Genomic DNA, 26,665 nt, shown 5'->3' with positions numbered 1-26,665 from the left:
AGTAAGTATGTGAATTACAATTGAGGGGCCTGCACTTGTAGGAAGGCCAACATCCTAGAGTGCACTTCTCATCACAAAAGAAGCCTCACCGACTACATAGAAATCTAGACTACAATCCGAAGAAGTGTTGAACTACAAAAGATAACATCTCCTATGCCTGAGTATAGTTCTGGTTAAGCTCAATACCAGAGGACTGAATCCTCTTACATAAACCCAATTCGATCTCCAATGACCGACCAAATCCTCTGCTTGAATTATATTACATTATTTGCACATTACATTCCTTGACCATGACTTCTAACATAACCATGATGATATACAATGAGATCTTACATCTATATATACAAACCCTTGACCATAAACAATTAGGTCGGCCACCAGATAATAAACCAATTACATAATTACAAACCATGTCGACCTTAGACCAAACAAATAATATCCAACACATAAGACATCCAAAAAACACATCGAGAGGTCCAATCCACACATTACATTAAAGTCGGTCGATAACATAGATCAACTAGGACCCAGTATATGTCCACATGCTACAACAATGATCTCCATTCACCAGGTCTGGAACATGATCACCAACAACATATTGAAACTCCATCCAAAGCTGCACCAACACCACTTATGCAATTCATCAAAGATCTTCATCAAAAGCTCTGCTAGTGAAACCCTTGCTGAAACCAGAAACTAAGCTTCTAAGCAAGCGAGATAGCATCCGATCACGAGACCAAAACCAAATGACCGAATATGAGAATGAGTATCATGAACAAGCCAATTCCATCACCAAACTATACCGGAGCCTAATGGATCATGCCAGATCCAAAGCAACTAGAATCCACTAAACCTACCGGGACTAGAAGGGTGCCGGTAAAGCATCCAAACAGCTAGTGTTGGCATCAATGACAAAACATCAATACAACACATAATCAATTCCACCAAATGGCCAACAATGAAATCTATGTGAAGATGTATTTTGGTTAGGTGATAATGCAGCTAAATCTAAGTAACATGCAAATGCACTTAAAATGATATATAACCTATATGAATGTTTTTGTTATGCCATAATACATTATAGATTGCACCTCTTGAATTAGAATAAGTATTAGTAAGAGAGATAGATTTGAAAAGATGATGAAAAGATAAGTTAAAAATGAAGAATCAACTGTGTGAACTTGATATCAAGAACTGATATGATATGATAGTGATGAGTACTCTTCTTTGTGTTTATAGTGCAATACATTATCCTCATTGAGCCTTATTATGTAACATTGAAGCTTAGTACATCGAGGTATAAGGAACCAAGATGTATAGATATCTCATTGCAAGAAACAAACATTTAGAAGACAAAGAATGAACCCTCTATTCTGGGAATTACTCTAGGGGTCAAGGTATGTGTGGCATTCATAGGCTGAATGCTCCTATCATAGACACCCACTATAGAAATTACCCTATAAATTCATTGGTTCATACCACAAACAACAAACAAAGAAAAGGACCATGCTCATCATAACTCCTCTAGTCACTTTTGGACATCCTTGAGTAGCATAGAAATATGATCTTCGCTAATTGATAAAATATAAAAACCAAATTAGACAAAAAACAATAGCTAAACTGACTGTGCCTTTGCTTTGATTTGTTTGATGTGATGGTTGATAATGTCTGGTTTCAAAAAGTTCTGAACCTCGTTTAAGACTGTTATGTTTGGTTTTGAGTGTATCCTCTTCTATTTAAGACATGATAATGATCACTTTGAAATGGATATTGACAATTGATAAGGCTTGATCAGTTTGGTTGCAGATGTTTGATAAGATAGTTATATCCTTTATTTAACTTCATGCAAAGTGTTTGTTGGATATCTGCTATGGTATTTGTTTCTCACGAGACATTTTATTGCAAGTTTTTTATTGTTTTCAATTTTTAGTTCTTTTTGAATAGCTTTTTCAATTTTTAGGGTTTTGTGGATCGATATTTGAATGCTTTTTGTTGATGTTGATTTTTTCTATTTTTAAGTTTTTGATGTTTTCCGATTGTTTTTGGTATTTGTTTTTGAATCTTTTATGATTTTTTAGGGTTTTTTCATGACTTTATCTAAATGTTTAAGATTTTTATGTTCTTCAATGTTTTTTTTTTGGATTTTTTTAGGACTTTATCTGAATGTTTAAGATTTTTATTTTTTTCAATGTTGTTTTTGAATTTTTTTAGATATACCCCCAGTGTGCATACCTAGTATGACATGATGATCTAGGCAATGCATATGGGGACAATGAGTTTTTGATATGAGTTATGCTAATGCAAGATGCACTATGAAGATACAATTCCTATTCAAACAAGAATGATTGTGTGTGTCTTTTGTTCTGAAATACACTAATTGTATTAAGGTGCAAAACATTTCAGAGATACGAGTTCAATCCATTCTCAGAAGACCTTAGACCATCCAACCTAGCACACTATGTAACCAAGATTTATAATGGAGGCGCATAAAACTTCTCCATCAATTCTTGAGATTTTGATCTTTTTTTTCCCATGTGTGTGCATTTGAGTTTATTCCCACCCTTATAACCATTATAGACCCTTGCAATCCTATGTAGCTAGCTACGCGAGTTATTCTAACTTCAAAAGCAACCTAGATAGAGCCTCTCTGCCAATAATCTTTTAGGGATCCAATGAGGTTATACACTGTAATCTCTCGAATATTGATCCATTCGCAGTAGGCGTCAATAGCTTTGATGGAGCTATTTGCATGTTCCCTTAGTCAAGCTTTATTGCACATTTTTGCATGATATTTCAGTTATATATCTTTGTTCATTTTTTCCTTGAAGTAGATATTGGCATAACACTTTTATTTTTATTTTCTTGCCTTGACTTTTAAGTAATGAAACCTACTTGGGTATGACAATTACAGCGGCACTGAATCAGAATATTGGATTTTTTACTAGCCACATGACCAACTAGGTATCTATAATGACTTAGAGCATGTGATAAATGTGTGAGATATAGAAATTGATAGATTTTGGGTAACAAGGCTCAATAGTGAAACCTCTACACAACCATGGATAAATCTTAATCACAAGGTGACATTGAAGATAAATGACTAAAGATCTCCTAAAGACTTCATGAACAAGTATCTAGGAAATGAGACCACCTTCTCTCCTTTCAATGTAGACAGGTGAATGACTTAGACAATCACCTTGTTTTATTGATGCAACTATATGCACAATCAAATATTATATGCTATGAAGATTGCGAATGCGATGCATTTAGGAATGAAATTAAATGAGATGCAATGCGTTTAAGGAAAATGATATGCAAATGCGAAAAGTAAATGCTAAATTAACCCAATGCTTAGATGTAATATTTTTTTAGGTGCATGTTGTTCATGGTATCTAGGAGTGGATATCCATCCATTGTTGTTAAATGATAAGCATCATTTCCAACTACTTTTGTGATAATGAAAGGTCCTTGCTAGTTAGGTTCAAATTTTCCTGGCTTTTCTCACTCTGCTAAGTTCCTCTGGTTTTCTTTTAGGACAAGGTCTCCCACTTCAAAGTGACATGGTCTCACCCTTTTATTGTAGCTTCTATGCATTCTATTATGATAACCTTGTAAGTGATCTAGGTCCGTCTGTCTCTTTTCATCCAAGAGTTCCAACTCTTGCAACCTTGCAACTCTATGATCTTCATCAGATATGATATGTTAGGGTTCCCATAGATACTCAGAGGGGGGGGTGAATCAGCATCTGATCGGTAATGAAATTTTCTTGAAACTGAATATGCAGAACATAAAGTAATAGTATAACGGTATGCAAGAATTAATGTAAATAACAGAATCAAAAACATCCACATGAAAAGAACACCATAACACAAGATGTTTAATGAGGAAACCCAGTGTGGGAAAAACCTCGATGGGATTTGTGACCCACAATATTCACTTACTGGCCAATAAGAGAATATTACTTACAATAGGGGCCTACACATGCAGGAAGGCCAACTGCCTAGAGCTCACTGCTCAATAAGAAGTCACACTGACTTACAATGAGGATTTACACAAATCCAATAATCTGTACTGCTTTACAATAGCATCTTCAATGCCAGATTCAGTACCGGTTCTTGCTCTGTTCTTTACATATACCCTTGACCTACAATTCACACATTAGGTCTGCCTTATAATTTATTATTTGCTTCCTATTCATATCCTACAAATGTCTACAATGATCTCTTTTATATACAAGAGTCATTTTACAATTTTCCAAGTCGGCTTACAATAATAAACAAAATATTACATATCAAAAATTCTGTCGGCCTTAGTGCCAGTATACATATTTCCTTTTGTGCCGGTGCCAGTGTAGATTGATCTTGCTGATGCCGGTGCACTGTCTTGTTTGAGTAATGCTTTGCAAGTATAATGTCTTGCTGGTGCCATAGGATTGCAAGGTTGCCATCAATGACAAAACCTTCAATCACACACAATGTCTCATTGGAGTGTCCATATGCTAACAATCTCACCCTTTGGCATTGATGGCAACACTCATGAGAAATTTCAAAAAGATATCCAAAAATGTTACCAAAAATGTGAGAGCTCCCCCTGAGCATGTGATCCCTGTGCTTTGAATTTTCTCATCTACTACTCCCCCTTTGGCATCAATGACAAAGGTTAGTATATTTTGTAGTTGTACCAATTCACAACCTAAACCTTGTAGTTGGGTGGTTATTATCTGAAGAATATCTCCCAAAATTAAGTTTATACCATCCATAAACTTCTTGCTATCTTTTATTGCTGTCTCAGTTCTGTATACTATACCGGTGAGATGCTACAAGTGCTCTGCTGGTGTTTTGCTACCCTATGTTAGTGCCTCTGAGATTTCCTTCTGCAGAGATGCTAAATAGTCCAATCTTGGACTTAGTTTAGATCTCAAGAATTTTGCCTTGTTTATTATTTTCTCTTTCTCTCTTTCTAATTTGAGCAATTCTTCCTCAAAATTGGTTATCTTTTCCTAAAAAACTGATAATGCATCGAGTGAGTTAACAAAATTATCTGCAAGTTTATTGATCTCTTCCTGTAGCTTGCTCATCTTTTTGTCTACATCTATGGTCAAAAAGTTTATCTTACAGGTGTCTTTGTACAGAGTTTTGTACTCTTTCAATAAATTGCACAGTTCCGGTAGAAGTGTGTCAAATTCCCTGTTACACTTCTTTATTCCTTCCTCAAAGAATTTATGTTTCTCTTTTTCTACATTTTCTTTTATAGTTTCTACCTTTGTTTGCTCAAAATTTCCAGAAATATATTTACAAAGTGTATCCAACTAGCCTAAAGAATCTTTGTTGGCTATATTAAAATTGGGAGCTATTGATTTCAAAATTGGAATTGAATCATCTATCGCTTTATAAGCTTGTGAGCTATAATAAGTTATTTTCTTGATAGATTCGAGCAATACCTCTGTTACATTTGATGGTGACCCAACAAACTGAGTGCCGGTGGAAGTGACCATGCTAGTATTGACCTCTGGTAGGTCTGTTTGTGTCTCCATCTCTTTAAGCACTGGTTTTCCTGCATCATTGCTTACCGGTGGCATCTGTTCTGGAGCCTTTAACTCTATTGGTTTCTTTGTTTGTGTTCCAGATTCCATCTTTTTCTCTGAATCAGCTGTCAGTTGCTCTTTGTTTCCTATTGTCGGTTGCTCTTTGTTTCCTGATTTATCTGTTGTATCCTTATCTACCACTATGTTGATTTTTTGAGTATCAACATTCACAGTATATAGGACTTCAGGATTAGGATTATTATCCTCTGTGTCCATACTCTCAGCTGCCGGTTGATCATTTGCAGTTGTTGTTTTTACCGGTGGAGTATTTAAAGGAGGTGGGGGTAAGTTGTCTCTAATCTTGACACTTGGTGGTCCACTAACTTTACCTTTCCCTTTGTCCTTTTGATATACCAAAATGGGCTTGGGATTCCTATATTCTTCTTGTTTTTCTTTTTCAACCAAGAATGTATCCCAACCATCTTCTGTTTCCATTGAAACTTCTGTAACTCTACCTGCCATTAGTGATATTTGCCGGTGTGCAGTGGAAAAAACTGTCCGGTTGGCTTGAGCTATCGAATCATCAATTTCCTTAGATGAGTTGACCGGGTATACTGCAAGTAATTTTTCTATTTTAATTTTCTTATCCAACTCAACTATTCCTTGCCTTCTGGCCTCAAGTCTTTTATATAACTCATCAGGAATTTCATTTAGGACTTGCATCAAAAACTTTTTATACATGTCCATGTGTAATATAACACTCTCCTCGACTTGTCCTTTCTCATCATCTAATAGGGTGTCATAGATTTTCCCCATGTTTTTCAATTTACCTTCCTCTATGATCTCATTTAGTAATATATCAAGAGGGGCCAAGTCAGTGTTTGTCTTCTTCTTTTTGGGGGTCAGCTTTTTCTTAGGTGTGGATTTCTTGACCGGAGACCTCACAGCTTGTTGCTTCTGTCTTGTCCTTCTAGCTGAAGGAGTGGTTACCAGTGAGGGGTCCCTTTTCCTAACAACTCTTTTGAAAGTTGCTGGCATATCTCCTTCTGAGGAAGTATCTACCGGTGATAGATGAGTTTCAGGTTGTTGGGCTGCCAACTCATCTTTTGTTATGCCGGTTTTCTTTAATACATCTTCTTTTATGGCTTTTGCTTGTCTGGTTCCTTTCCTCACAAATGCCTCAACTTTCTTTACTCTCTTTTTAGATTGAATTTGACTTTCAATGGTCTTAGCACTACCAAATACTTCTTCCTTTGGTTCATTGGGGGCTTCCAGAAGTGCTTTGGCATAAGTTTCCACTATGTGGTCATCTGTTTCATACCCCATCTCTGTTACCCAGACTGTCCTTGGGATGACTGCTTCCATCCAGATCTCATCCTTTTTGATTACAAAACATATATCATCCTTGTATTTGTTGACAATTTCCTGTGATAGTCTAATTCTTTTACTCATTCTAACTTTTAGTGCTTGAAAATACTCATTGATATTCTTTTCTCTATTTTCACCCATGTTGTTGAATAAGTCAGACAATTGTTTTCCTACCGGTATGTCGAATCCAAAATCCTTGTTGCCTATATCGGGAGCCTGTTTGGTTATATGTAGCTTTAAGAATACAAGTAAATTTCCAAATCTAAAGGTTCCTTTCTTATCCTTTTTGATTTTTGCTAAATTGTCAATTAACTCATCCTTTAACCATTCACAGATATGAATTTTTACATTGTCCTTAACCATGTCATAAGCACTCTTTATGCATAAACTGGAAACTGACTTAAGCCTATTTGCATGAGTTGCTTTGTAACCTAGAATCATGCTAACAAATCTAACATTTGTATCGGTCACATCATTAACCCTCAATGATCTCTTGTCGGATGTTGCACCAGTTAAGTTTGTTACCAAGTCATTGGAGACCTTCTTAGTTTTGTCGGGTTTGTTACCGGTGGAAGGTAACCCTGTTATTGCTTTGACAACTTCCTTTGTAATTTTATGCACTGAGTCAAGCCAAAAGAATGAACCATGTACCCTACTCAGAACTATCCTAACCACTTCCTTGGGAAATTTAGGAATGTAGAGGATTTCAGTGAATCCTAGGGTTTCAACAATTTTATGTTCAGGTTTCATATTCCCAAAGTTGTCACATATAACAGACTTATACATGTTTTTGATTTCTTCATCACCTAATTCCTCTATGTTGCAATGAATATACATTCTAGGGTCTTCTGCATAAACAACACCTTTTGGAATTTTTGAAAAAGCACCTGTGTTGTCATCTTTCTTAGCTACCTTGGGAACTAGCTGAAACACGGGCCTAGGTCATTTTATAACCTTGACTACTATAGGGTTTGCTATGAATTCAGGTGTAGAGGAGGATGCCATGATGATAAATACCTTTTTCTTCCTTTGGATGGATTGATTGTTGAAGTGCTTTACCTCTTTGCTCAGAAATCTTTGCGCTCTCTGAAAGTTTGAATTCACGGTGAAAATGAAATGGAGCCAAAAACCTTATTTTATAAAGTCTTTTCTACTACCTACCACATTAATTGCTTGTTGGCAATGTATTAGCTTAACTTTATTTGTCGGTAATGAAAGATTTTCAACTTCTTTTCTCTAACCGAGGGAATAATAGCACGTGTCATTTGATTGCCAAACCCTCAAGATAATTTTCTTCAATTTGATGAAGAACATCCTATCAGTGGAGCATTGCTCTATCCTACCGGTGGAGCATCATATTGTCCTGCCGGTGAAGCATTTGTTGTTTCAACTGGTGGAGGAGGATCCCCAATTTTTAGATCACCTTTTCTAATCCATTGCTTTGAAAATTCTTGCTTAACCTCTTCAACCTTTTCTTTACCTTTCAAGCTAGTACTTCTGTTATCTACTGGTGTACCTTTACTTCTACAAAATTTAGCAATATGACCAATCTTGTTACATGCATAACAAGTTACATTATTTTTCTGAATAGCTTTCGCATAACCTATGCCGGTTTGTGTTCTGCATTTATTTGATAAATGACCAAATCTTCCACAAACATAACATCTTACATTCATTCTGCAATTTTCAGAGTTATGACCAATTTTGTTGCATTTGGTGCATTGACCAGTGGGAGGATTGATGTTTTGATAATTCCTAGATCTACATTCATTTGCCCAATGACCATATTTATTGTAGTTAAAGCATTTTCCATTGAATTTGTAAGTATTAGAAGGTCTTACCGGTTTGCTATGATCCTGGGTATTTGTAGTACCGGAGCTTTCTCCAACTTCAAATCCAATTCCAGAAGTATCACCTTTGGGTTTTTGACTCTTCAATAAGGTACCAAGTTCTTCTGAGCTTTTCTTGAATTTTTCTTTGTGTTGATTTGCAGTTTCCAATTCCCTTTCCAAGATTTCTTTTTGTCTCATTAGTTCATTCGAGTCATTCTGAGTATGCATCAGATCTGTCTTCAACATGTCATTTTCATAGCTAAGTCTTGTGTTCTCATTTGCTGCATCACTTAGTCTTCCAGTCAATTCTTCTTCATTCTTCTTTCTGTCCTCAATCTCTTTGCAAAATCTCATAGTCATATCCTGCATTTCATTTTTTGTTATCATGATCTCTTCTTTCAATTTTCTTATCATATCATTTAGTGATTCTTTTTCATCATTCTCATTTTGCAATTTTTCACAAAGTTCTCTTCTCTTATTTCTTGTAACAGTAAGATTTTCTTGAAGTGCCTGAATAATGTCCTGAGCTGCTTTTAAATCATCTTCTAATTTAATATTTTTCAACTTCTCTGCATCATAGTCAGTAAGAGCTCCTTCAAGTTGCTTCATCAGATTTTCCATCTTTACCGGTGTCAAGATCTTCCTCAAGCTGTTAGGCTTCTGAAAATAGAGGACCAGGCTCTGATACCAATTATTAGGGTTCCCACAGATACTGAGAGGGGGGGGGTGAATCAGTATCTGACCGATAATGAAATTTTCTTGAAACTAAATATGCAGAACATAAAGTAATAGTATATCGGTATGCAAGAATTAATGTAACTAACAGAATCAAAAACATCCACATGAAAAGAACACCATAACACAAGATGTTTAACGAGGAAAACTGGTGTGGGAAAAACCTTGGTGGGATTTGTAACCCACAATATTCACTTACTGGCCAATAAGAGAATATTACTTACAATAGGGGCCTACACATGTAGGAAGGCCAACTGCCTAGAGCTCATTGCTCAATAAGAAGTCACACTGACTTACAATGAGGATTTACACAAATCCAATAATCTATACTACTTTACAATAGCATCTTCAATGCCAGATTCAGTACCGGTTCTTGCTCTATTCTTTACATATACCCTTGACCTACAATTCACACATTAGGTCTGCCTTATAATTTATTATTTGCTTCCTATTCATATCCTACAAATGTCTACAATGATCTCTTTTATATACAAGAGTCATTTTACAATTTTCCAAGTCGGCTTACAATAATAAACAAAATATTACAATTCAAAAATCCTGTCGGCCTTAGTGCCGGTATACATATTTCCTTCTGTGCTGATGTACATCTTCTGTGCCGGTGCCGGTGTAGATTGATCTTGCTGATGCCGGTGCACTATCTTGTTTGAGTAATGCTTTGCCAGTATAATGTCTTGCTGGTGCCATAGGATTGCAAGGTTGCATGAGTAATGCTTTGCCAGTATAATGTCTTGCCAGTGCCATAGGATTGCAAGGTTGCCATCAATGACAAAATCTTCAATCACACACAATGTCTCATTGGAGTGTCCATATTCCAACATGATATTCTTTAAAGATATCCTCAGTGATGGAAATTCTACTTCAATAGGCAAAATGGATTCTATACCATATACCAAAGAGTATGGTGTGGCACCTTTTGCTATGCGTACACCTATTCTGTAAGCCCATAGAGTGGGATTGAGCTTTATGGGGCGATATCGACTTGCTTCGTTGACAACTTTTTTTAGAATTTTAAGGATTATTTTGTTTGTTATCTCTGCTTGACCATTGCTCTGAGGATAGTATGGAGTTGCAAAGCATTGCTGAATATGGAACTGCTCGCAAAGTTCTGTTACTTCATGGTTTTTGAAAGGTCTACCATTATCCATTACAATGCTCATTGGTATTCCATATCAGTAGATAATGTAGTTTAGAATATACTTAGCTATTTGCTTGCCCATAGTATAGGTCATAGGGATTACCTGAACCCTTTTATTGAAATATTTTGTGGTGATGAGAATGAACTTGTGTCCATTAGATGTGTAAAGCGGAAAATCGCGAGCGAACCCTAAGTGTTCCCTCCACCACTCCAAAGGGGAAAGGGGGGTCACTTAGGATTGTCGGTTTTCACTTAGGGGAGACTTTACATTCAAAAGAGGGGTTGAAACCCACAAGATCCAATCCCACATAATGGAAGATTGGATTCTAAATGAGTTTCAAGGGTTAAGACAGCAAGGCTACCCTCTTTTGTAAAGAATGTGGATAGAATGATTAAGCTAGGAATGCATAGAAAGTGAGAAAGATTCGCTTATAAACTGAGATAGGGATATAGGATGAAGCTACGGACCTGGAATTAGCAGTAAAATGTTGAGACAACGCTGTCCTGCAAATTTGAGCAAAAGTTGATGGGACGATGGCGCCCGACGTGCACATGGTCCTCCGAAAAATCCACGAAACGAAGGGGGATCTATTCGTCTTTGCACAAGGATTCCCGATCTTCAATTTCAGCCGCGTACCTGCAACCTACACACAGAAAAGTGAAGACGATTGGGGGGTTAGGGATTAGGGGTTTGCCCTTAGGTCAAACCCCGGTTTTGGAATTAACCAAGAAATGAGAAATGTTGTAAATGTAAATGTTTGTAATGTAAAACAAGTACTAGTACCTTGTTGTAAGAATGTTTGTATTCTTACATGCGAAGGTGTAGATGTTGTTGTTTGTTGTATGTTGTATGTTGTAGTATGTGATCTCCTCTTCAATGGTTGAATCCTTGTCTTGAATGCAACACTTAGCCTTGAATGGAGACTTAGAATGATCAATTGCTTGAAGGAATGCTTGAATGCTTGAATGCTTGAATATTGTTTTCACCTTTTTTCCCTCATCCTCCCAAAATGAGAGAGGAAATGTAGTTTATATACTTGCCAACTAGGGTTGATAGATTGATTTTTCCGACCTTGGGCTGACTAGGAAAGATTATTTTCCAATTTGCAAACTTAAAGACCCGAAGCCCCATAGGAGACTGGGCCCAAAATAGGGCCAGGGACCAGGGCGCTGGCGCTCTGGTCCCACCTCTCGGGACAGCAGGGTGCAAGGAGGGATCAGGCAGGGTGCTGGAAAAATGCAGTTTTTGATGTTGCGGACAAGTTTCGGGGTCTCCATTCAGGTTCAGTGTTGCGTCGCCATCGTGAAGACCCAAATACAGTCGAAATTGCAAGTGTCACAATTTTAGGATGCTACATTTAGCCCCCACTTTAGTGGGAGTATAGGCGTACGCTCATACTTCCGGTAAAGTACAAGGACACAACATTGAAAGACTGTCACCACGTCAAGGAGGCAAGACACACCAAGCCCCCAGTGGACTAAGGATCTTACGACTTTGATTGACAAAGTAAAAGGGAAGATCATGAGGGAGAACCATGACTGTCAATAGTAAGGTTCCCTCACTATGAGTCATGCAAGAAAGATATCAAAAATTTTCAAGGCAAAGCTAAATTTGTCAAGAAATTTTCAAGTATCTTGAAGAGATATGAACAGGGATGTATGCCCCCCTACGTTAAAGCGATCACACACGCCTCAATGGGGGTGATTGCTTTAAGGTAGTGATACATATAGGAAATGAGAAGGAAAAGGAGCACGTTATCGCAAAGATTTAGCCCCCAAGTGTGAGATAAACCCAAGGATAATAGACACAAAACACAAAGCACGAGGTGTCTTCGCTTTCCTCGGGGTCAGTATGCTGTATGATAATTCATGTATATCATATGTATGTATGCATAATTGTTCTTCATTCCCCAACCAAGGAGGGTCACCTAGAAGAAGGGAACACATGTGTCTTTTGAGTCAACATGAGAGAGACCAAAAGAAGTTGCAATGCTTTTCATCATCCTCAAGTAGACAACACTAAGGACAAAAAATAGAAGAATAAGGATAACACATAGAAGAAGTAACAAAAGAGAGGAGGAGAGAATCTGCTATGCTAATGAAACTAGTCTAGCACGTCATCTACCCCCCGATCTTGCTGATCAATGTTTCGGGAAGGCAGGGAACACGCTAGAGGAGGAACATCCAACACAACAGATGGAGCTATCACAAGATCCAAACAAGGGCTATGTTCATGTTCCAAGCCACGTTGATCTTGTCTAGGAGCTAGGATAAGTGCTTTAGAAAATTCGTTAGATAAATGGTTATCAATATCAACAAGTTCATATTCACTATCAGAAGCAAGAGAAGTAACATTTTCATCATGAATAACATTTTCATCTATATCATCATCAAGATTTGTAAAAATAGGATCTTTAACTCGCACAGGATCAAGACCATCATGCATCTTATGTTTAGGAGATTTTGGCTCAATTTCTGGCTGAGGAGAAAATGGAATAATGCTTGTTGAAGGTGTTTTTGAGGATTGCAAAGTTTGAGAAGCAGCTGCTTGAGCTCTAAGACGACGCTTTCGTCGGTGTTCACGTGCAGAACGGTTTCGTCTAGTCTTAGTAGGAAGTTGAGAAGATTGAGGAGGAGGAATGTTCTCATCCTTATCACTTGGGTGTTTAGGTTGTGGTCTCTTAGGTTGGATAATAGGAGAAGAAGAAGGTCTCTTCTCTCTATAAAAAGAAGGAGGAGGAACTGCTCCATATAAAGGAAGAATATTTGGTTTAGGAAGGAGACCAAGTCCATCATGACGAGGAGGTATAGGTCTACTTTTAGAAAGTTTATTATACATAGACATAGTCACATCCATGGGAATGGGTTGGGAATCTTCTTGAGGAAAGACATTAGTTTTATCTTTCAAAGGAAGAACTTCCTTCTCAAGAATGATAGGAATATCAAGTTTGGGTGCTCTAGGTTCACTTAGAGATAGGATCATATCTGTTTTCCACTTTTGATAAGATTTGAAAAGATGATCACTTCGCGGAGGAAGAGATTGGAATTGTTTAGGCCAAAAATAATCAATAGGAATGCTAGAAGTTCTTTCAGCTGGTTTAAAGAGACTATGATTGACAGTAACAACTTCACCATTATGGGGAAATTTCAAACACTTGTGAATAGGAGAAGCAATAGCTTTCATGGAAGATAGCCAAGGATAGCCTAGCTTCACACGAAATTGTTCAGATGAAGGAATAATAGCAAAGTTCACATCAAGGGATTTGTTATGGACCTCAATAGGTAATGTAATAGAACCAATTGCAGGAGAAGAAAATGCATCAAATAACTTCACAACCACATCTGTTTTGTCATAGATCACTTGATTCGATTGCAAAGTAAAAAGAAATTCTTCAGTAATAACATTAACCATGCACAAAGGGTCAATAAGCACTCCACGGCAAGGTGTATTCTTGACTTTTGCAACTATGTATAAAGGACCATCAGGTGCCCTAATAGTTTCACTAGAATCAAATGTGATGGAAGGTTCTTTAGGGTTTTCTTTCTGCTCTACAAAGTTAATCACATTCGGAGTCATAGACACAAGACCATCAGATGAGAAAGAGGAATCATTAGTCTCAATCGCATTAGAGGTATGAGAAGGTAATGGATTAGTGAAAATCTAAAGATTTTGATTAGGAGGAGCTACAGATGTATTTCCTTTATCATTCACTCCGGAAACAGAGATAGTATTATTATCAATCAAATCTTGAATTTTACCCTTTAAAGCAAAACATTTCAGTATCATGCCCAGGTTGACGATGAAATTGACAAAAAGATTTGTTATCAAAATAAGGTGAAGTAATCTTTGCAGGATCAATTTGCCTTATAGGAGGAAGAGTAAGCACATTTTGTTCCAATAACTTATTCATAATACTATGCAATGATTCATTCAAAGGAGTAAACTTTCTTTCTTTCTTGAAAAACTTAGAAATAGGAGGCACACCTGATGCTGCATTCACATTGTTGTTGATGATGTTTTCATTGAATTTAATGGACTCTTTGTTTGGTTTAAACTTCCCAAATGGTTGTTGACTACTATCACCCTTATCACTCGGAGCCATAGGATGTGATTGTTCCATTTGACTCACAGTCAGTTGATAATTGTGAAGAGTTGCACACAACTATTGGAAAGAAGTAAACTCAGAAAATAGAAGTTTATCTCGAATATCTTTTTGTAAATTAGAAATGAATATTCTTTGAATATCGTTGTCAGGCACTGGAAAAGAAATTTGAGCATACAAATGCTTATATCTACCAATGAAATCAGTCACTTTTTCTTTAACACCTTGTTTACAATGCATTAAATCGATCAAAGTAACTTTAGGACTTATATTGTTTTGAAATTGTTGAATGAAAGCATTTGCAAGTTGTTCGAAAGAAGTAATAGAATAAGAAGGCAACGAGCAATACCATTGTAGGGCTTTATCTCTTAATGTTCTAGTAAACAGTTTTATAAGCAACCTTTGGTCATAAGCAAAATCAGTACATATTGTTTGAAAAGTCTTAACATGTGTTAGAGGATCACCTTTACCATTATAAAGCTCCAAATGCGGAATTTCAACATGTTTAGGGGGAATAGCTCGAACAATGTCAAGAGAAAGTGGGCTCGCAACATCAAATGTAGGCACACTAAACTTAGATTGATTCATAGAGGCAATTTGTTGCTGTAAAGAAGAGACCGTTTGTGCAAGATTGTTAATGGTCACTTCAGTTGAAGAGTTAGATTGTGATGGAGGTGTTATGTTATTGAAAGAAGGTAGAGAGTAAGGTGGTGGGACACTATGATAGTTAGTCATAGGAGATGATTGAAAAGGAGGAACACTACAAGGAGGAATGGAATGATTAAATGAATTGCCCCCTTGCGCCAGGTTCATTTGCGGAGATGAAATAGGAACACTTATTGAAGGAATGAATGAAGAAGTCGGATTAAATGAAGGAAGAGGGTTAATTGAAGAAGAAGGATTGCCCCCATGACTGGTGATCATAGGGGAATGTCTTGTATAGAAGTAGTCATTATGTTTGATGTAAAAGTAGGTATACTAGCAATAGAAGTTGTCAAAGGAATAGAATGATTGACTTGAGTAGGAGGTTGTGTATAACCCAAAGTTTCAGCACAACTCTTCATAGGCATCACATTTGAATCCACAATGTGTGCAATACCATGCAAAATATCAATTCCATTCTTATCACTTTGAAGCATACGCTTTAGACCCTCAATTAAAGGAAGAGCTTGACTATCGGGGTATTCTTGAGACATCCACTGTCGAAAATCGTCAAAGTGGTTATCCAATTTCGAAAGTTGTTCTACAGAAACCTCACAGAGAGCTTCTTCATCATTAAGAGGATTAGAGGAATTACCCATGCCCTCGTTAAAAAGGCTATTCAAATTAGGTTCCATCTCCTCGGTAATTAAACCTCGGAAAGACTTAATTCTACGGCTTCGTCTAACGGGAATAGTGTAAGTAGGGCTTAATGTTGTAAAACTCATGCACTAAAGAGAGAGAAAATTTTGAATTTTAGAGGTAGAAAATTTCAGTAAAATCAGCCAATCTTCTAGATTTAAGCTGTTAAATGCAATCACGACAATCTCCCGAAATTTCGGAAAAAATGTCAGGGACCGTGGCGCTCGGGGTGCACACGGTCCTCGCAACTTTTTTCGAAATTTTCAGGGATGAAAGTTATGATGATTTTACAGCTAATCTGAAAAAATTGAGTGATTTTACGATCTGTAGATAGGCCAAATTAAAGTTGCAATCTCAAAATTGAACCCTACCCAGATTGTCGAAAAATGCAAAATTTGAATTTTGAAAAAGAGAGGGAAACTGAAATTTTGAATTTTATGATTTTAGAGGGAATACTAAGAACAATGCAAGTTTTGAATTTTAAAAATTGACTCGATTTCACGCAAAATTCAATTTTGAAAGCGGAAATCAAAGTTGTTGTAATTAAGCACTTAATTTCAAAAGTCACAAATTGCAAGAATTTGAATAAAGCACTGAAATTTCGAATGAATGCCAACACACTTTTCAGATTTAGGATAGTAAGAAACACAATTTTGACATGAATTTCAGTTTCAACAGTTTTTGAATGATTAGAAGCCTTAATCCAAGCAATTGCTAGACCAACTTTGACTGTAATTTTGAAAGTGTTAGAATTGATGAAATCAGCCAAAATTCTGGATTTTAGCAGAAAAATACAGTAAGATCTAACTCCCAAAATTTCGGAAAAAATGTTAGGGACGATGGCGCTCAGGGTGCACATGGTCCTCGCAAATTTTTTCCAAATTTTTAGGGATGAAAGATTTTATGATTTTATTGCGGATTCCAAAGTTACAGCTGATTTGGAGATGTTTTGATCAGTGAAATTGTCAGACAAAGGTTGAATCAAGAGGGTTTTAAAAATTAGTTCTTTGACACTTAACCACTTAATTTTCAAAATTAAAGCACAGGTATGATTTGATAATTTGCAGTAGAAGGGCAGATCTGAAACAAGCATTAACAATTAAACATTTCACAAGCTCAATTACTAAAAAGATAATTTTAGGGTTTTTTATGCAATCAACCTCTAAAATTTGCAAAAGATCAAACATGGAAATGTAATCAAGGAAGCCAATTTTCAGATCTAACCATGAATAGTCAGAAAGGATGTTCACATCGGGTTCACCAAAATGTAAAACGGAAAATCGCGAGCGAACCCAAAGGGGAAAGGGGGGTCACTTAGGATTGTCGGTTTTCACTTAGGGGAGACTTTACATTCAAAAGAGGGGTTGAAACCCACAAGATCCAATCCCACATAATGGAAGATTGGATTCTAAATGAGTTTCAAGGGTTAAGACAGCAAGGCTACCCTCTTTTGTAAAGAATGTGGATAGAATGATTAAGCTAGGAATGCATAGAAAGTGAGAAAGATTCACTTATAAACTAAGATAGGGATATAGGATGAAGCTGCGGACGGGACGATGGCGCCCGGCGTGCACACGGTCCTCCGAAAAATCTGCGAAATGAAGGGGGATCTGTTCGTCTCTGCACAAGGATTCCAGATCTTCAATTTCAGCCGCGTACCTGCAACCTACACACAGAAAAGCGAAGACGATTGGGGGGTTAGGGATTAGGGGTTTGCCCTTAGGTCAAACCCCGGTTTTGGAATTAACCAAGAAATGAGAAATGCTGTAAATGTAAATGTTTGTAATGTAAAACAAGTACTAGTACCTTGTTGTAAGAATGTTTGTATTCTTACATGCGAAGGTGTAGATGTTTTTGTTTGTTGTATGTTGTATGTTGTAGTATGTGATCTCCTCTTCAATGGTTGAATCCTTGTCTTGAATGCAACACTTAGCCTTGAATGGAGACTTAGAATGATCAATTGCTTGAAGGAATGCTTGAATGCTTGAATGCTTGAATATCGTTTCCACCTTTTTTTCCTCATCCTCCCAAAATGAGAGAGGAAATGTAGTTTATATACTTGCCAACTAGGGTTGATAGACTGATTTTTTTGACCTTGGGCCGACTAGGAAAGATTATTTTCCAATTTGCAAACTTAAAGACCCGAAGCCCCATAGGAGACTGGGCCCAAAATTGGGCCAGGGACCAGGGCGCTGGGCGCCATGGTCCTGGGGGACCAGGGCACTGGGTGCCCTGGTCCTGAAGGACCAGGGCACTGGGCGCTCTGGTCCCACCTCCCGGGACAGCAGGGTGCAAGGAGGGATCAGGCAGGGTGCTGGAAAAATGCAATTTTTGATGTTGTGGACAAGTTTCGGGGTCTCCATTCAGGTTCAGTGTTGCGTCGCCATCGTGAAGACCCAAATGCAGTCGAAATTGCAAGTGTCACAATTTTAGGATGCTACAAGATGAATTAGGGTTGATTTTACCTACCAAATCAAGTCCCCATTGTGAGAATGGCCATGGTGATGTTATTAGTTGAAGATCTTGCACTGGTGCATGGATTAGGTCTCCATGGATCTGACATTATCTGCACCTTTGCACATATTTGTATGCATCTTTCTCCATTGTCGGCCAGTAATAGCCTGTTCTCAACAAATGTTTTGCTAGAGTTGGGCCATTAACATGGGTGCCACAAATTCTATTGTGAACTTCTGGTAGAGCTAGTTGTACTTCATTGACATTGAGACATTTAAGTAAAGTTGTATCCAAGCTTCTTCTGTACAATGTATCTGCAATGAGCATGTATCTAGACACCTACCTTATAAAAGTCTTTCGTTGATTGGATGAAAGGTCAGGTGGCATATATTGATCATGTAAATATGCATTTACCTCTTGATACCAAGGAGATTTAGGTCCCACTATTACACAAAAATATTCTGAAGTTGGTATTTCATATGAAAGTACCATCAACTATTCCACTACGAACTCAAATTGAGTTCCATTGTTTGGCATGTCAAGGAGAGATCCCACAGTTGCCATTGCATCAGCAGCTTGATTATGAACTTTGGGAATTTTATCGAATGTGATGTTAGTGAAATATGGATTTATTTCTTCTACCAACAGTTTGTAAAGTGTCATCTTGTCATCTTTGGTTTCATAATCATCATTTACCTGATTTATAATGAGCTGAGAGCCAACATATACTTGTAGGTCTTTTATTTTCTATTACACTGCTGTCTGAAGTCCTATGACCAAGGCCTCATACTTGGCTATGTTATTTGTGCATGATAGGCTTATTATGAATGACTTGGGAATAGAGTCAGCTTGAGGCGTGATAAAAATAATTCCCGCTTCTGCTCGATGGTTTGCATGTGATCCATCAAAAAATAATTTCCACTCATTGGATGCTATGACTGTAAAGACAGACTCATCTAGAAAGGCTAACAACATGGGATGTTGGTCTAACATTGGTGATTCTGCCAATTGGTCTACTATAATTTTCCCTTTGATGGCCTTTCTATCAACATATTCAATGCCAAATTCACTAAGGATCATTACCCATTTGGCTAACTTTCTGGTTAGTGAAGATCTGCTTAAAAGGTACTTGAGTGGATCAAATTTTGCAATGAGTAAGATTTTATGATTGATCATGTAGTGTCTTAACTTTTGGGAAGCAAAGACCACTGCAAGACATGCATGCTCAATAGTAGTGTAATTCAATTCATAGCCTACAAGGGTTCTACTAATGTAGTATATTTCTCGTTCCTTTCCCTGATAATCATGCTATGCTTAAAGGGCACCCAAAGCTGAGTTGGTTGCTGATATATACAATAGTAAGGGTCTTCCATGAATTGGTGATACCAAAACTAGTGTGGTCAATAGATATTATTTCAAAGCTTTAAATGCATCTTGGCATTGTTCTGACCATTTGAATGTAACACCTTTCTTTAAAAGGTATTGAAATGAGTGGCAGTTATCTGCCAACTGTGTTATGAAATGCTTGATGAATTGTAGCCGACCTTGTAGACTTCTGAGTTGTTTGAGTGTTGTTGGTGTTGGTATTTCTAAGATGGCTATTACCTTTGCAGGATCTACCTCTATTCCTCTGTTTGAAACTATGAAGCCCAACAAATTTCCAACTGTTACACCAAACACACACTTCTTTGTATTTAATCTTACCTTGTATTGTTCCAATCTGTTAAATATTTTTTCCAAGACCTCTAAATGATTTACTTTGGTTTGAGATTTGTCTAGGATATCATCAACATAATCTTCCATGATATCATGTATCATGTCATGAAACAGTGTGGTCATAGCCCTTTGATATGTTGCTCCTATATTTTTGAGACCAAAAGGCATTGCATTCCAATAGTAGGTACCCTAAGGATAGGTGAATGCTGTCTTAGTTTGGTCTTCTAGTGCTACTCTGATCTAATTATAACCAAAAAAACTGTCCATACGTGTTAACATTTCATTCCCTGCTGTAGTTTCTACAATCATGTCGATATTTGGGAGTGGGAAATCATCTTTGGGACAAGCCTTGTTAATATCCTTGAAATCTGTACAGATTCAGATGCCCCTAGAATATTTAGTCACTGGGACTAAATTGGAAATCCACTCTGCATAATCAATAGGTCTAATGAAACCCACATCAAATAGTTTCTGCAATTCGATCTTGACTAGTAAGGCTATATGAGGATGCATTTTTTTAAACTTTTGCTTATATGGCTTTACTCCTGGTAATAGAGGTAAGTGATGTAATACCAACTCGAGGTCCAATCCTAGCATATCTGCATAAGACCATGCAAATTTGATGGGTCTTTACTTAAAGGACTGGATGAAGTTTTCTTTCTCTATAGGATTTAGAGATTTTGCTAGATGAATCTTTTGTATATTTTCAGAATCTCCAATGTTGACTTCTTTTGTTTCCTCCATAAGGAGTTCTGATTGTTCTCTATCAATGGGAAGATGATCCAATCTTCCTCTAGTCATTTTTTCTATCTCTTCTGATTCATCTAGATTTGAGGATGAGCTAGCCTCTCCAACGTATGGTTTTCTATCCAAGTCTATTGCAAATCCCACCTTATGATCACCATAGGGAAACCCTTCTCTAATACTAAGGAATTTTGCAATAGCTTCATCATTCTCAAAACAATCCAGATTTGGTGAGTCCTCTTACCCCCAATAAATTAGATGTGAATGTATAAGGGGTAAATATTTGCTTTTGTCTGTTGGAGAAGTGTCTGACATCATGCATACCTAGTTGTTTAGAACATCTTCATAGACAATGTCATCATCAATGAGTGGTTTTTTGTCATATGTTGTGTCTATTGTTCATGGGATATTGTCTTGAATAGATAGAAATTCATAGTCATGAGAATCTGTTACACTTTTTGTGATGCAGGAGCATCCCCAGTTCATTGCAATCTTGCATCAACCAAAAACATTTTCCTTTCTGTTTTGTTTTTTGTTTGCAGTTCCAGTTTTCCTTTTGGTGTATCTTGGTTTTGGCTCACTGAATCTTATGGAGTTGGATTCCATTTGAAGACTTGATCATCTTTCTTGCTTTCAGACTGCATCGCATTTGGATCACTTTTTGGCAAGATATCACTATCGATTTCAATGACAGTTTCTTGTTACTGGTTGCCTGAGACCTATTTTGGTGATCTACAAGAACCCATTTCGAAGCTGGCAGAGCCTTGGGTGTTATTTCCAATGTTCCTTGGCATGTGGCCAACCCTTTTCTCATAAGATATTTTTTATCCTTTGGATTTTTTGGAGGAATCTCTTGGCGGACGCTGACCTTGTTTATTTTGTACGTTAGGTCTTGTTCTTCGGGTTTTGATCCCTTTTGGGTTGACTAGATCCTTTGGATCGATATATAAAATTATAATTCAGCATTAGAATAAATCATTCATAGAATCAAGTAGCTAGACTGTGCACAAAAGATAGATCTTTTGATTCAAGGTCCTAGTTGTGACCTACTCTACTAGGCCTGTGAGCCAGTATGTTATAACCCAGTTGTGACCGGTTGGATGTAATTAGATTTCATGCAATAAAACTATCAATTTTGCATTGCCTCCATCATATCTATGTGTTTCCATTGTGTTACTCCTGCCGACCGGTCTGGATTAATCTCCTTGAGGTTCCTCCTCACCGGTGACTGCTTCAAGTGGTATCAAAGAAAAGTTTCATTGCAGAGGTTGCATGTCTTGAATTTATTGTTGTAGGGTGGCAGATTGCAGATCCAACCTACAATTGTAGAGGACTAGTGTGAATTGATGGCATGAAGAGGAACTAGGAATGGTGGAGCATGTGGGAATGCAGACCTTGTTCTGATGGAGATGTTGTGAGGAATAGCAGCCCAGTTAGAAGCCATGAAAATAACCCAGAGAAGAGGTCAACATATTGAAGATGTGAGTGAAGATGAAGGAGAAGAAGCCTCAACATAAAAAGAAAACCTACCGACAGTTGATCTGGATGAAGAAAGGTTTTTAAGGGTTTTGAGTAGGGTGAACACTAAACCTCATTTTAGCCCACCAAAATATGATGGGAAGTTATATTTGGATGAATTGATGGATTGGATCTTGGAGATGGAGATGGATTTTGATTTTGAAAACATTGTAGAAGAGAGAAAGGTGAAATATGCCTATACCTAGTTGAAAGGTCATGCATCTCTTTGGTGGGAGAATTTGCAAGTTGATAGACAAAGAAGAGGTAAATAAAAAATTAAGACATGGGATTAGATGATTTCTAAGTTGAAATCAAAGTTTGTGCCTACGAATTATCAAGTGGATTTGTTCCAGAAGTTATAGAATTTGAGACAGAAGGAATCTAGTGTGAAGGAGTACATCGAGGTATTTTATAAGTTGAACATCAGATCCAGACATGTTGATGATGAAGTTGAATAAGTTGCAAGATATTTGAATGGATTGTGGATGTCTATATAGGATGAATTCAATATAATTAAATTGGAGAGTGTTGAAGAGGCTTACCAGTATGTCCTAAAGGCCGAAGAGAAATTGAACAAAAGACATGAGTAGAGATAGAGAGGTAGAGGTGGAAGGTTTATCGAAAGAAGATTTAAAGGGGGAAGAAGATATACCAGAGGAAGAGGAACCAATATAGATCATAAAAAGGACAAGGAAGTGAGCAAAGAAGGTTATTCATACTAGAAGGATGATAGAAATATCTACCAAAGGAGAGAACCGGATGGTTACCGGAATGAGAAATTTGGTAGACAGGACAAGAGGACATTTAGAGGAACATGCTTTAAGTGAGGAGGAGAAGGACACCATGCATTTGAGTGTAAGAAGAAAAAGGCTACCAGAAGAGAAAAAGTGGTGGAAGAAAACCCCACCGGATCAGACACTAAACTGGAAGATGGAAAACTATTGATGATGAGGAGAGCTTTGTGTCATACTGGAAGAGATGAAGAGCCCTTGTAGAGGAAGAATATGTTCAAGACTACATTGAAGGTATTCGGTAAGTGTTGCAAATTTGTTATTGTTAGTGGTACTTTAGATAATCTTGTTTTAGAAGAGATGGTGAATAGGTTGAAATTGTAGAGATTGACACACCCTAAGCCTTATCAGATAGCATGGATTCATAATGAACATAAGTTGTTAGTAAGTGAACAATGTTTGGTGAAATTGAAATTTGGGAATTATCATGATGAAGTCTTGTGTGATATTATGCATATGGATATTTGTCATCTTTTGTTGGGTAGACCTTGGAAATGCATGATGGGAGGAAGAATACATACACTATTTTGGCCAGTGGGATGAAGCAAATCTTGTTGCCTTTGGAGGAACCTTTGAAGAATGAAGTCTGTACGGATGGTACAATATTTTTGGCAGATGGAAGGAAATTCATGGATGGACTGAGACATGAGAATGTGTGTTTTGCCTTAATTCCTAAGAAGACTGAGAGACCAGAACCGACACCTAGAAGAGATGAGAGATTTGTTGATAGAGTATGAGGACATCATTTCGGATAATGTACCTGATGGATTACCACCTATAAGAAGTATTAGTCATTGCATGGACTTGGTTCCCGGAGCTAGTTTGCCTAACAAAGCTGCACATTGGTTGACACCGACAGAGAATGAAGAACTAAATAGACAAGTGCAAGAGTTTTTGAAGAAAGGTTTGCTCAGGGAGAGTCTGAGCCCTTGTGCAGTATCAACAATATTAGCACCTAAGAAGAATGGAGAGTGGATAATGTGTACAGATTCCAAATCAATAAACAAGATCATAGTGAAATATCGACTTCCTTTGCCTAGGATGGATGACATAATGGATTGTTTGAGTGGAGCAAAATACTTTACAAAGATAGATTTGAAGAGTGGATATCATCAGATCAAGATCAAAGAACGTGATGAGTGGAAGACAACATTTAAGACAAATGAAGGACTATATGAATGGTTGGTGATGACTTTTGGATTGACTAATGCATCAAGTACTTTCATGAGGTTGATGAATGAGGTATTGAAGAAATTCTTGGGTAAGTTTGTTATTGTGTATTTAGATGATATTCCTATTTTTAGTAAGACAAAAGAGGAGCATTTTTTATAGTTAAGACAAGTTTTGCAGAGGTTGAGAGAACAAAAGTTGTTGATCAATATCAAGAAGTGTACTTTCATGAAGGACGAGTTAGTCTATTTAGGATTTGTGATATCTAAAGATGGTTTGAAGATGGACCCCAAGAAAGTGAAATCCATTGTTAAGTGGCCCACATTAAAAAGCATTAGGGAGGTAAGATCATTTCATGGATTGGCTAGTTTTTACCGGAAGTTTATTAGAAATTTTAGTTTAGTTTGTAACCCTATGACTGAGACCATGAGAGGAGATCAAAAGGAATTCAAGTGGACCACTGATGAAAACAAAAGTTTTGAACTATTGAAAAAGAAAGTGACTGAGCAGCCTATGTTAGCTTTACCTGATTTCAATAAAGTATTTCAAGCGGATTGTGATGCAAGCGGAACAACAATAGGAGCAGTCTTGAGTCAAGAAGGGAGGGCAATAGTTTATTTCAGTGAGAAATTTTATGATGCCTAAAAGAGATATTTAGTGTATGACCAAGAATTTTATGCCATAGTTCAAGCCTTGAAGAAGTGGAGACATTACTTGTTGCCTAAGGAGTTTGTGTTGTATACAGATCATCAAGCTTTGCAGTATTTGAATAGTAAGAGTAAGTTGAATCAGAGACATATGAGATGGGTAGAATTCTTGCAAAGTTACACCTTTGTGTTGAAGCATAGAAGTGGGAAATCTAACAAAGTTGCTGATGCATTGAGTAGGATAAGGAATTTGTTGACAAAGATGAGAGTGACAGTATTAGGTTTTGAATATTTGAAGACCTTGTATGATGAAGACCCAAATTTTGCAGAATCTTGGAAAGCATGTAGAGAACTGTTTATGGTTGATAGGAGAAAATGGTTGGATTATTTCATCAGAGTGGAATGTTATTCAGGGGAGTTCAGTTGTGCATACCTAAGAGTTCCATGAGAGAGAACCTAATAAAAGAGAAACACAATGGAGGACTAGCTATACATTTTGGTATTGATAAAAAAAATGCATTAGTGAGTGAGCAGTACTTTTGGCCCTAGATTCATAAGGATGTTAAGAGATATGTGCAAAGTTGTAGAATTTGCCAACTTGCAAAAGGTAGTAGTCAGAATGTGGGATTGTATAAACCTTTTACAATACCGGCAAGACCTTGGGAGGATATAAGAATGGATTTTTTACTTGGATTGCCTAAGACACCAAGAGGGAATGATTCTATATTTATGGTAGTGGATAGATTTTCAAAGATGGCTCATTTCATACCTTGTAAGAAGACATCAGATGCATTGCATATAGCAGACCTATTTTTTAAGGAAGTGGTAAGGCTGCATGGATTACCTAAGAGCATAGTTTCAGACAAAGACACTAAGTTTGTTGGCTATTTTTGGAGAACACTTTGGAAGAATATGAAGAAAAATTTGAAGTTTAGTTCTACTTTTCATCCACAGACTGATGGATAGACATAATTCGTTAACCGGAGTTTTGGAAATTTGTTGAGATGTTTAGTGGGAGATAAAACCAGAAGTTGGGATTTGATCCTTGCACAAGCATAATTTTCCTACAATAATTCAGTGAATAGAAGTACCATAAAAACACCTTTTGAGATGTTACCAGAGTGTATCGTAGAGGTATAACAGAATTGAGAGACATTAGCAATGAAGACCGAAAGAGTTCAGAAGCAGAAGATTTTCCAGATCACATGACATCATTGCATATTCAGGTTAAACAACATTTGGAAGACATGAACAACAACTATAAGGAGAAGGAATATGAGAAGAGGATACATAAGGAATTTGAAGTTGGCAATGAAGTGATGGTATATTTGAGAAAAGAGAGATTCCCAGTTGGAACTTATAATAAGTTACAGATGAAGAAGTTTGGACCTTACAGGATTTTGAGGAAGTTTAGTTTTGGAAATGCATATGGTGGAATTACCAAATAGTATAAGTATTTCACCTATATTAAACATTAAATATCTTCATTATTACTACTTATCAAATTGCCATTAGTTTTTGTATTCAAAGTCATACTATATATTCTAGTCGGTTAGCACTACCGAA

The sequence above is a fragment of the Cryptomeria japonica genome, chromosome 8 (genome assembly GCF_030272615.1).
Source record: "Cryptomeria japonica chromosome 8, Sugi_1.0, whole genome shotgun sequence".
Lineage (NCBI taxonomy): Eukaryota > Viridiplantae > Streptophyta > Pinopsida > Cupressales > Cupressaceae > Cryptomeria > Cryptomeria japonica.
Note: the sequence above shows the minus strand (reverse complement) of the source record.